General features: G+C 44.5%; 1 protein-coding gene across 3 annotated transcripts in view; it reads right to left on the minus strand.

The window, feature by feature from the left end:
* LPAR1 (lysophosphatidic acid receptor 1) overlaps nt 1-12,590 on the minus strand; it is a 67,883-nt gene extending 55,293 nt beyond the window's left edge. Inside the window, exon 1 of one of the 3 annotated variants that reach the window (XM_058823833.1) lies at nt 12,456-12,590. The gene's annotated coding sequence lies outside the window, so the exon portion shown is untranslated. Of the gene's footprint in view, nt 1-6,141; nt 6,362-11,889; nt 11,927-12,455 lie in introns of those variants that run through there. The other 2 variants (XM_058823834.1, XM_058823835.1) reach the window with 2 other exon arrangements.
* Between the last annotated feature and the right edge of the window lie 455 nt (nt 12,591-13,045).

Raw genomic sequence — 13,045 nt, forward strand, 5'->3', positions numbered from 1 at the left:
ATGGAGCACCTCTTCTACAGGAAAAGACTGAGGGAATTGGGATTGTTCAGCTGGGAAAACAGAAGGCTGCAGGGTGACCTGTTTGCAGCCTACAAGGACCTGAAGAGAGTCTTCAAGAAAGACAGAGGGACTTTTTACAAGAGCATGTAGAGACAAGAGGAGAGGGAATGGATTCCAACTGAAAGAGAGTAGTCAAATATTTAGGTCACATATTAGGAAGAAATCCTCTACTGTGAGGGTAGTGAGACACTGGTGCAGGTTGCACATAGAAACTGTGGATTCCCCATCCCTGGAAGTGTTTAAGGTCAGGATGGATGGGGCTTTGAGCAACTTGGTCTAGGGAAAGTGCCCCTGTCCATAGCAAGGGGCATGGAACTAGATGATCTATAAGGTCCCTTCCAAGCCATTGTATGATTATGATTCTAGCTATACCAGAAATCAGGATACTTTTCACCAAACTATCACTTCTCAGCAGAAAAAGCACAAGAACTTAATCTCCTAAAAAACTTACAAAAAGAATTTTAATATTTGTTTCCAAGAAGAAATAACAAATTCAACACTTCCATGGACCAGCAACAGAGACTCCATTTGTAAACTCCGCCTTTTGTTTTAAACTCAGAAAAGTAGCAGAAGGCTGGCACTCTTCTGAAACAAGTCTGTATTTAAACATTCAGGCAATATCCTTTTGCTAGGTAAAAAAAAACATCTGGATGATAACAAAGTGTCACAATTCTCTAAGCAGCTTTGGGGGGGGCCAGCCTTAAAACAAATACTTCCTTTTTACCCCACATCCACAAAACAGATGTTCAATCTTCAGGCAGAATAAACCACCACAAAATACAATAATCTGGAAATGCTGAAGCGAACGAAGTTCACAATTAAGCATGCCAAACTTCAAATCCCAAATTACAAAGGCACCACCTCAGTATAGATCTACATGTGCCATGACCAATGATACACAAACAGGAGTTTAATTTAGTTTATCTGAAATAGAAATCTGCCAACTATTCCCCTCACTCACAACAATACATTAGAGACTCAAAGGCAATAGCTTAACATGGTTCAGGCCACCACCAGTGCAGACACAGGAACTATTTATCAACCCCTCAAACCAGAAATAACAGTCATGCTCCTTCAGAAATATTTATGCAACATCTGCATTGGTTCAACTGACTCTTCTCCAGATACTTTCCACAGTGCTGTATTTTGCAAAGTTAACCTGAAAGAAATTTGAAAGAGCTTAGATTTAACAATAAGAAAGAATTATCTTAACGGCAGGATTTAAATTCCCTATTCTCATGTCACTGCTCTTTCCCAAGGCCACAAACAAACTTATCTGATGGACAGCAATGACCCAGAAATAAGATCTTACCTTTGATCTTGTCAAAATGGAGGGGGAGCAAACCCAGTAGCTCAAGACAACAAAAATCCTGCTGTTGACAAATGAAAGGGAATTACTTCTTGTCCATTATGCAAATATCTGGTGTGCTCAGAACAATACACCCAGGATTTGTGAATCCCTGCTGTAAAATTGGGACTGGTTACTAATTTCTTGGCAGAGGTCGACAGGGATTCCTAGTCCTCACAGTCTGCATCATGGTCCCTGCTGCTTACAGTACACCAACTCAACTGGTTGGACTTTTTGTGGAATAGTTTTTATGGATGATCAAGAAGTAACAGACTTCACAAAATACCCTGGGAGCAGCAGCAGGCTCTGTCAGGGATGCTTAGTAGAGAACAGCAGCAGAGTACTGGGTTTTGGCCTTGGATAGCTTACGCTGATGATTCCATGAATACAAGATTTATAAATGTAAAGCACAACTGAAATACGCCCTGAAGGGAGAGATATGAAGAAAACACCAAGACTTCATCACCTTTCCTCTGACCCTTCCCCTTTCAATTATCAAGTGAAGTTTAAAGCAACTTAGGCTTCTGGCTATCTGAACAAGCAGGTAAATACAGAGGATTAGCTCACAGCTTGACTAATTCACTTTAAGAATTGACTTGGATTAGCTCTGAGTTTTGTTTAGCAGACAGGCTCTTAGTGCTTGCAAGAGGTCACATGAATTAAGTAGGCTGTTGTAAATTCACACCATACTTCAGTGATTATTCTGCTTCTCTAAGTCCTCAGTATATACAATGCCCAACACAAACAACAAATATTCAATCAGAATATTTGGGAGATGCTATGAATTCAAGTGAAAACAGAAAGCCAGGAGGCAGAATGGAGTTGATGTAGAAACAGAACAAAACCAAAAAATCCTATCTTCTGACACATGTGATGACTGAAAGGTTAGTGTCCGAGCACTACCTAGTCCGTCTCACCACTTTTTAGATAAACTCATTTTGCAGCTCTGTTAAAGAGTAAGAAAGGCAAAAAACCCAGTCCTATTGGACAAAAGCACAACTGAATATCAATGGATTATTCTTAAAGAAAAAAGAAACTAAGAACTAACTAGTAGTTTGCCTCCAGCTCTTCCCTTGGATCTTGGTGCACATTAGCATGGGTACAAACTTTTAACACATACACACTTCAAAGCCTCCTTCAGACAGTTTTGTAACAAAAGCCTAAGCCATAAAGCATTACTTGGGAACCACTAAGACTTTTTTTGTGACCACACAAATAAACTAAGAAGTTCAAGGGATCCAGGCCACAAAAGGAGAACGTACTGAAATCCACCCACAAACCAGACTTTTTAGGCATGCCGCAATTGCACACACCAGCTGTGTCCATGACACCAAAGCCTGAGGCCCATGCACAGCTACTCTCATCCCTGACACACTTAGTCATGCTGGCTCTGATTTTCAGCCTCCCACTACTGAGTGGCCTCTCTTTGGTCAGCCAACCTCATACTCCCCTCTCAGGAGATCCCGCCTGGAGTGCTGCATACAGCTCTGGATCTCTGGGCAGAAGAAAGAGCAAGTTCAGAGAGGGCCATAGAAATGACAAGAAGGCTGAAGCACCTCTCTTATGAAGACATGCTGAGAGAGTGGGGTTGTTCAGCCTGGAGAAGTCAAGGTTCTTATAGCACCTTCCAGTACCTAAAGAGGGCTCATAAAAAAAAGCTGGAAAGAGACAAGGGTATGTAGTGATAGGACAGGGGGTAATTGTCCAAGAAAAAGGATATGTAAAAATTAATATTAGGAATAAATTATTTCGTTTGAGAGTAATGAGACACGGGAACAGGTTGCCCAGAGAAGCTGTGGATACCTCAATCCCTGGAACTGTTCAAGGTTATGCTGCACAGCTCTTTGAGCAACCTGGTCTCGTGGCAGGGGCCTGGGACCTACCTGACCCTTAAGGTCCCTTCCAACCCAAATCCTTCTATAATTCTGTACCAAAAAGCACTATGACATGCTGGCAGTACAGTGTTTTGGAGCAACCCAACACTACTACTTGGTCAGCTGCTGCCTTCAGTCTTGCAGCAGCCTTCTTCCAAGAATACTCCACTTAACCCAACGGGCAACACTGCCAGGTGAGAAGGAAAAATAGAGCACCCTAACTTACCAAATCCTCAAGATTTCCCACTGCAGCAATACTGGCACTCCCCTCTAGTGGAGACACAGCTTATCCAAGCAGGAGATGGCACTTGCAGAGTCTTGGGAAGAAAGCTAATCAAACCACAGGAGGAACAGTCAGAGGAGTACACAGAGCACAGAACGACTACTGGTGCAATCGCAAGAGGCAGATGCACGGCGAGCGCACGTTCGGGTTTCCTACCAAGAAATGTTAACTCATCTTAGGAGCTCCAAGAAAACTCAGTATTTCCCCCCCATCCCCTTTCTCACGTGGAGCACAAAGGAGCACAGTGTGGCTTCTTTGCCAAAGCTCTTCCTGCACTTTTGTGCCACTCTTCTGAGGGAAAAAGTAACTGTTTTCACACAAAAATTACACCAAAGATCCCCACAGAGATCCCCTCCTAATATTCATAGCATATTAGGAACAATTTAGAATGAAGAACTGAAAAAGCTGTAAACAAGTCTCTCAAACAGAACTTGGTCATAAAAATCTGTGCAACTGATGGCAAGAAACTTTGTGGAAGAGATGTTGGGGATGGAAATATGCAAGACCGTGGCATAAACCTTTGCTCAGGCATATTATTTTTAAGGCATTTACGTTTTCTAAAATCTTATAATTCCCTCCTGTCATCAGATTGTCATCAGCTCGCACATCTCCCACTGATTTTTTTTTCCTCTAGGCTGAACCTCCTAGGATGCTTTTGCATGTGAAACTTAAGCAATCCAAGGCAGGAAACAGAAACACACTGTACTTCTTGGAGAAGCAGGCATTAACCTATGCTATTCCTATCAACTGTTTGCAAAATTGAATAATTCTAAAGACCCATTTTTAGTCCATTCATTAATACCAGGATTGTTCTGATTATAGTAATACCCTGAAGTCTCAGTCAGTTTCCAGTCCCACTAGCATGGACTTATGAAATAGGACACTGTAACTACTGTAAACATGCAGCTAAAATACTAGGGGCGGAAACACTAATTCAGAAAAGACTTCTTTTGTTTGCAAGGCTTCTGTACAGGGAAATACACTGCTCTGAGGTAAAGTTTTCAGCAGTTCCACCAAAATATTTAGGAGAAGCAAAACAATTCTGAAATGTTGCTAGCTCTCAAAGCCCTATGCAAAAACCATGCCCAGGGCAGCCCAAAGATACCTGGCTCAGTTCCACAGAATTGGCCTCCACATATGACACATCTTTGGGTGGGACAGAAGGGAAAAGGAAAGACAGAAAGACCAACAAACTCAATAGACATTTATAATATAGACATTTCAAGTACAAGTCACATTCAAGATGATACTCCTTGAATGCTGGGTACCTATCCACACATCCATTTCCCTGAAGTTGTTTGTCCTGCTGCAGTATCTCAGGAAAACAATTAGGGAATTACATTTCCTTGGCAAGAAGAATGAAGGGGCAATGACCTATTGGTGCATTGGACTTGTGTCTACAGGAATATAACAACAATCAGGGAGACAAAAGTGGATAGAAACAGCTGAAAATCCCAATGAATTCTTCACTGAAAGCCCAGGCTTTGCTCCTCTACCAAATCTAATGCTTATGTGGATGGTTAACGTATGCTCAAACACCACTCCTAGTATATCCCAGTGGCACTGAGGCACACAGGACATCATGCTCTTACTAGTCGGCTGGTTCATCCTGACAAGACAGAAATTCCTGTAGACATTCTCAGATGGATGCAGGAAATGTTCAGGTTATTCTCTTGTACTAATAATTTGCCAGTACAACTGCAACACTTTAGCAGGGCTGTGTACACATTTGCAAAGACATCTTCCAAGTGCAATAGTGACTGACATGCAACAGAGTAGTAATACAGACCTTGCTGCACTTTACCCTCCTTTGGGATTGACAAACTGATCATTATCAGTCTGAATTTATGCTTCTGTATCTAACATTCCCCTCCCAATTTCCCAAGTGCTTTTTACTTCAATAATTAGTTTTATATATTCAAAGTTAGCATGCAAGTACAGAAACATCCTATGAAGTTTACTCCTATAAGCACAACCTTAGGCAAGGTAGCCAACTTCCCCTTTACATCCTACATTACAGCATCACAACCACATGAAACCCCTTCCACTGCAACTCACAAGAGGACTGTACATATCTTGTAAAATATGATCCAGCCCCTACAATCACTGTAATACTGATCCAGTCCCTACAGACAATCACTGAAAACACAACAATCACAACAGACATTGAAACAACAACTTAATTATGCACAAAAGCACACAATTGACTCACATTAGCTGGAGTATCAATGAAAGAGATCGGAAGTGTCCAGAGTCAGGCACACATACACACTGCCACCCTTTGCAACTTCATATTTGGTTACAAGTAACTGTGAAAATGGTAACACAACCACGAAACCTTGAAAGCTCCACGCTCCAGAAGTGACACCACTGTTGCAGTAAGAGATTGTTAAAAAATACACAGTAGCCACAAGAAAACAGATCCCACCGAGAGAGTCAGTGAACACCTAACATAGACACACAAACAAAAAAAAACCTGACCACAATAACGACCACCACAATCCCTCCCAGTGCAAGGCAACATCTAGGGGCAAGGTGACCTTTTCCTGCCACTGCCATTGGCTTCAGGTACTGACCTGCACTCCTCCCCGAGGCCTCCTGCCACCAGCCATCCCTCTGGCAGCAGCTGATGCCACTGACAATTTGCTTGTCCTTGATCCAAAGCAGCAGGAGGGCAGGGGTGCTCAGCACCCCCTGGGCTTCTGTGCTGTGAGCTGAAGGGACAGTGAATGCTGCACTGGTGGCACACCCAGAGCCTTGCACCCCTCCTTCAGCCCTTCCACCTCACCTGACACCAGCAACGCTGATTCAGGATTGAGCAGCAAACAAACTTGAGTTTTCTTCTGCACAAGCACCCTGGCTGTGCGCGGCATGACACCCACCCTGACACCCACATCCTGGCTGGGCAAGGCACGCTGTCCTTCTCACACTGCAGCCCTGCAATGCCATCCCAGCTCCCTTGCTCTGTCACCAGCAGCAGCTGAAGGCTTCAGGGCATTGTTTGGCAGATCCGACAACCACAACAGGTCAGAAACAGACTGCACTATCAAAGACTAAACACTTAATGAAATCCAGGAGCTACAGTCTCTTTATCAAAACCCCTTCACAGTAGACAAAACAACACTTGGCACACTCAAAAGCTGTGTAGCTATGAAAGCTTGATAGTTTATCAGCCTTTCTCTTTTCCTACAAACACCAACCTGAGGTATAACCACCTTAAAAACAGGTGTGACCTGTACAGCATCTCTCTTCTCTGCTTGGATTCCGGCAAGTCTTTGCTAGAGCTCACGTTCAGCTCGCTGCTATTAAAAAACCACCCACTTAATCAAAGAAGATACAAATTTCTCTATGCTGTAAACATTCAATACTCATCCAACATTCATCGCTGTAGTTAACTTCTTCTTAATAAAACACGGATGCTACTTTAGCTATATTTTGGGTGAGGAGGGTGAAAACAATCCTCCTCAAATGGCAAAAATATTTCTAAGGAAAACTTCTGCTCCCATAAATAATGTACCAGCACCATTTCATATCTGCCATACACACCCTAAAAAGATGGGGAGGAGGGAGGGAAAGGGGCTTGCAATGAAAAACAGTATGCATTTCCTTTGCCAGATTTTTACCCCTCTCACAATCTCCAGCATTCTGTACAGAAAGATCTTGCCTTTGATGTCAATCCAGTGCTTTCAGGCTTGCTCCTGCAAGCACTGCAATATGCAATACATTTTCTAGCTGGCAAAGAAATGGATGTATTGCATTTAGTGCCTGTTAAATCCATCCTACTCCAAAGGTCACTGTGGCATGTAAATTCCTACAGAAAAGCCAGAATGATCTGTAATATGGCAACATGAGGCTCACACTGAACTGAGCATTATCATACATGACTATCAAACTCACAGACATTTTTTTCAGCAGTTTCAAAAACCCACTTCAGGAGGTGTTTTCCTCTTAGTCACACTAAGAAGCAAAACCACAGAGATACTACTGGGCTCTCATATTTATCACCTTTGTATTTTTAAAAAGAAAATAAAAGGACCTCTGAATTTTATCTAGAGTATATCACATGGAAGCCAAAAAAAAAAAAAAAAAGGCAGTTCCAATTCCTCTCAAGTTAAGTAAGTCTAAAATAAAGGTAATTCAGTTGGCACAAAAACCTACATATAGTAATGTGCATTACAGTATCTGCACTCCTAAAATACTTTTCCTTCTAAAAGAGATCCAGCCTCCCCACTTCTGCAACTTCTTGTGCCACTGATCCACACTGCCTGCCATCATTTCAGCAGCAGACCACATTGCAGTGCATGAGTGGGAGACAGTAAGGCACACCCCTTTGCTCCTGTTTCCCCAGCAGCCAGGCCATTATCCATCAAAGAGCACAAATCTTCAAGGCACTTGGAAAGCAAAACACTCTGCACACACCCCAGGCCAGAAACCTGTCCAGGCTATTTATCCTGGGAGTGGCCTGAGGAGGAGGGATGTGGTTCTCCCTCTCTGGCTGTGCTGCTGGCAGGGGCAGGCATGCCTTACCCAGACTCCTTGAACCACAGCAGCCCTGCAAGTCTGTGGCTGCTTTGGCCTGCCACAAGCAAAGGGAGAAGGTTCACTTTCTTTTTAAGAAGAAATATATCTTTACTTCTGGGGAAAAGGCACCAGTGCTCTCCTCTTTAAGTGCACTAACCTAACTGCCTACAGTATCTGGGTCAAGAAGGACCCAGATCCAGTAGGAAATCAGGACAGGACTGAAAAAAGCATGATCCACACACCATTCCAGGCTGTGCCTATCCAGAAATTCTGGACACTTTGCACTAATTCAAGCTAGGCTATTGTTCCTCTGAGGAGAAATACAATGCCTTAACCGCCTCAAAGCTGTTTGTCAAGAGCTTATAAGAGAAATGCCATGGTCACAGAGTTGCCATGTGAGATGGGGACACACATATACTACCCAAACCAGCACCAGCACATAGGGTCTTTTCTTTTCTGGTTGCTCAATGTTGCACAAATAGAAACAGTATTTCAACAATTAGAGACACCAGCCATTTAAAAATGCATTTAAAAAAGCAATTACCAAGATTTTGCAAGCCAGGTGTGCTGTTAATCAGCTTGGGAGTACAGAAAGCCTGTCAGGCAGTCAAGAAACACCAATGGAGGTAAGAAGGAGAGGTCTGGGTACACAAAGACAGGCCCTTCTCAGAATTCTCCCCTACTTTCGACAAAAATCAAACCGAGGTACCAGACATTCAGATGTTCACCATCACATATATTAATACATCCATGAAAGTGCAAGAATGCCCAGGCAATGCTTCTACATGTTAAAAAAACTAAGCTTGAAATATAAATGGAGAAAACCAAAATTCAAGTACCCTGACATGTAAGTAGAACAGCAGCTCTCACTTCCTTGACAGAACCTTCTTCTGCCCTGGGAATACTTTTGTATTTCTGTCAAAGCAACCCATCAGCCTTGCACCAGATCCAAAGTAATTCAGCGCCAATACAGATTTTGCCATTGACATTTATGGGCCATGGATGAAACCTTAAGCTTCTGCTTTAGCTATGAAGAAAAACACACGGGAGAAAACATGAAGTGTGTAAGTTTAGCCCTCATGTGGCACTCCTCAGCAGTGCCAAATCTCTACGGTACCACCTTGTGACATCTGGAAAAGTCAAAAACACATCAGATGCTACATAACCCCTGCCAGCTGAAGCCACTACTGCCTCAAGTCCCTCATGATCAAACATTTCTGGAGGGCAGTGTTCTCCCTTCAAATTATCAAAACTCATAAGGCAACAAATGAGGACCATACCTAAACTGAAAGTAATCTTAAAGAAAAGGACATGAGAAGACGGAAAAAGAAAAGACATACTTTATCTTCTCAAAAGTTGGTTTTCTTTTCACCCTACTAAACAGATAGAAAAAATAATACAGCCCATTGTGAAAGATGAAGTAGTGAAATGCACAACATATAAAGAACTAATCCAGTAACTAAAGATGCTGGAAGGATCAAATATTGATTGCTCTATTCCTCTTTCAGTAAAACAGTTGTATGCATCTTTCCCTTGGCATTATGTGTAGCAGGAGCTCTTCAAATATCCCATTTAGATGGATTTAAGCTGTATTTAAGCGTCCCTTAAATTGCATGCACTTTTCTTTCTGAAAGGGAGGAAATTGCACTTGTGTAGCAAATTCTAATTTTGTGAGGGAAATAGCAATGAAAAGGACAACGGCCACACAGTACTGGTTACCACTCTCAAATTCTTCCACATATCCTTGAGCATTACCAAGACCGTAAGTCATGGCCTGTGAAGGGTTCCCCACTCACCTGATGGCAAAAGAGCTGCATTCTATTTTCTCTGCATCCAAATGATACAAAAAGCCAGATACACAGCAACAGTGCTCAGTAAGTGCTGGCAGGTCACCACCTAGAGGTGCTCAAAGCCAGCTCTTCTGACATCTGGAGAAGGCAGCTCACCTCTGAGAGTGCTCAAAGTGCTGGGTATTCAAAGGGAATATTCCTTTGGTGGTCTCCCAAAGGGATAAAGTGCTCAGAAGAATTACTTGCCTTTTAATTTAAACCTCTGAATATGAGACAGAGCAAGCTCAATATAGACAAGCCACTGAGAAACAGCAAACCATTCATTAATGTGTTATAAAGAGCTCATCACAGTGATATCAAAGTGAATCCCATGCAAGTACAAAGCAGAGCAAAACACTTTCTTCATCAGCCTCTCCTGGATTCCCCAAATAGTTTAACTGTGTAACACTATAAGACCAAGTTAAAGTCAGATTTTTATTCTTCCCATTTTTAAGCAGAGAAGGAATTATATTTTAGCTACAATCTTCCAGAGCTACTGATGAAAACCACATGACCATAAAGTATTTTTGCTCACAGTGATAAGACTGTCTGTTACTCACACGTGGAGTTCACATATTAAAGCTGGGTACGCAGTGTAGCATTACTTTAATTTTGCATTTTCCATGTGGTTCGTCTCAAAAGCTGTTTAACCTTTTGACCCTCAATATTTGTTTTGAAGAGCAAAGGAAGAGAAAGCAGACACCAGCCAATGTTTTCCTCTCTTCAACCAGCACCGCTACTGCTAAGTTCTCAGAACAAGGTTTATAGCAGCCAAGGGTCTAACTACTGCAATCTGTAATAAGGAGAGATAGAGACAGCACCACACTGATCATGCAGCAGCGCTTCCCAGTATTCCTAAGTAACATTTCCCTAGTTATTTGCCATAGAAAAAGGAAAACAATCACCTTTCATGAACAACTGCACAGGATGAGACAGCGTCAAGCTACTCTGGAGCAGAACAGCATTTAATTTTGTGTGGTTAATATTTAATAAAAACAACAGTAAAACACAGGCCTATCAAGTTGCTTTGTAAGTCCGAGCCCATATCAGTTAAGGAAAAACACGCGGCACGCCTACAGCCAGTAATAGCAAGCTGCAGGGCAGAGCTTCACTTACGCCTGTGCACACACATTATTGCTTCAGTCCACTGCTGAAATTGCCAGAAATATTATTTTAGTGCTGCCGTATAGCCCATCCTCACACAGGAGTAACAGGCTGCACGGCACTCAGCCCCGGCCGCCAAATTGAAACATGACTCCCAGACCTGAAAGTGATTCATTTTAGACCAAATGGTACAACGCTGCAAACCTGAACTAGCATGCAAAAACTTTCTTTGAAAAGATAAGAGTTGCAGCAGTTCTTAGCAGCGAAAATGTTGCTGCTAAAACAATTTTGCTAAATATTGCTAAAACAATTCCCCCACACTTCGAGAAAACTAGTTGCCTACAGGGTCTCCCCAAGTTATTTTGCCTTGAAACTTCAAAAAAACCCCAACCAAACAAAAAAACAAACTAAACAGCAAACAACAACAATTAAGAAAAAGACGCACAGAAAACCAACACAAACCTGGAGCAAATAAGGATGGGAAAAAAAAAAAAGAAGAAAGGGGGGCTTTAGGCAGCTTCTAACATTCACAGACAACTGAATCTGTGAAGGTGTGAGTTTGTTTCACAGAGATATCCCCGAGAAAATGAAATTTAGACATTCCAACGTTTCTGTGATAATGAAAACTTTGCACATATTTCCATAGGAAGTAGTTTTTTGGTATCGTTCCCACTGTGGAGCTATTTTAAAAGAACATAGGAAAAGAAGTGAGAAGAAAAAACTTGGTCCCTCTGGTTCCACCTCTGTCTTCTCACTTCAGTTTGCTAACGGCTTTTGTCCTCCAGCTTCCCTCCTGCTCCCCCCCGCTCCCTGTCTTTCTCTAATAAATCACACCCTTGTGCTTGTCATTCATCTTCTCCCGTCCTTTACCTTTGTAAACATCATGGATACACCGACACTGCTCCCATCGGACTTGAGCAGGCTCTTCGTCCGAAGGACTGAAGTCAGGAGAGAGAGGTGGCAACCATTTTTTATCTAGGACTTTTTCCACTGCCTTAGTTTGGTACAAATAAATCCAAAGAGATTTCGGGGTGGAAGGGGTGACGAGAGGAAAAAAAAAAAAGGAAAAAAGAAAAATATGAGGGCAGCCCCTAAGTGAGTCCTGTTAGTACTCCTTAATCAAACAAGTGCCCATCACTTATTCCACGCCAGCCCCGGAGACGTCAGCCCAGCAGGAACAGCAGCCTGACCCGACGCCTCGAACTCATTGGAGCCCATCCCGGAGGAGCCCTTCGCCGCAGAGCACCGCGACAGCCGCGCCGCGGGACGGGAGCGGGTTCGGAAACACGAGCGAAACAGCCAAAGGGAGCAGGCGAAGAGCGCCGTGGGCACGGAGCGCTGGGGGAATGGGAAGGGGCACCTTTCCGCGGGCGAGAATGGCGGGACCCCTGCCCCGCTCCGCCCCGGGCCCGCCGCGCTGCGCTGGCTGCGCTTACCTGCGGGGGCTGCGCGGGCGCGGCTGGAGGGAGCGCGGCGCCGCCGCCGCCGGCGCGCACAGAGGGAGGCAGGCAGGCAGGGAGGCAGGGAGGAGGGGAGAGAAGGAGGGAGGAATGAGGGGTGGGACGGGGAGGGACGGGACAGAGCAGAGGAGAGCGGAGCGGAGAAGGACGGGACAGAGCAGAGCGGAGAGGGACGGGACGGGACGGGACGGGGAGGGGAGAGGACGGGGAGGAGAGGGGAGGGGAGGGGAGGGGACGGGACGGGACGAGCTGGGCTCCCTCCGCCCCCGCTCCGCCTGCGCGCCTCCGCGGGCGGGGCCCAGGTGTGCCCGCCCCGCCCCGCTCGGCCCGGCCCGGCCCGGCCCGGCCCGGCCCGCCGACCCCACGCGTGCCCGGCCCGCGCACTCGCTCCGTGCCAGAGCCCGGCCGGCCGCGGACGCTGCCTCGGGCACGGGCGGTGGAATGCAGGTGTTTCTGGAACAGCCACAGTTCTCGTCCTGTGAAACTTTCGCGTCTCCTGCCGATGTGGGCAAGAGGCGTTTGGGAGCCCCAGTCACAGGAACAGTCAATTTACAGGTTCACCGAGC

Source organism: Ammospiza caudacuta, chromosome Z (genome assembly GCF_027887145.1).
Source record: "Ammospiza caudacuta isolate bAmmCau1 chromosome Z, bAmmCau1.pri, whole genome shotgun sequence".
NCBI lineage: Eukaryota > Metazoa > Chordata > Aves > Passeriformes > Passerellidae > Ammospiza > Ammospiza caudacuta.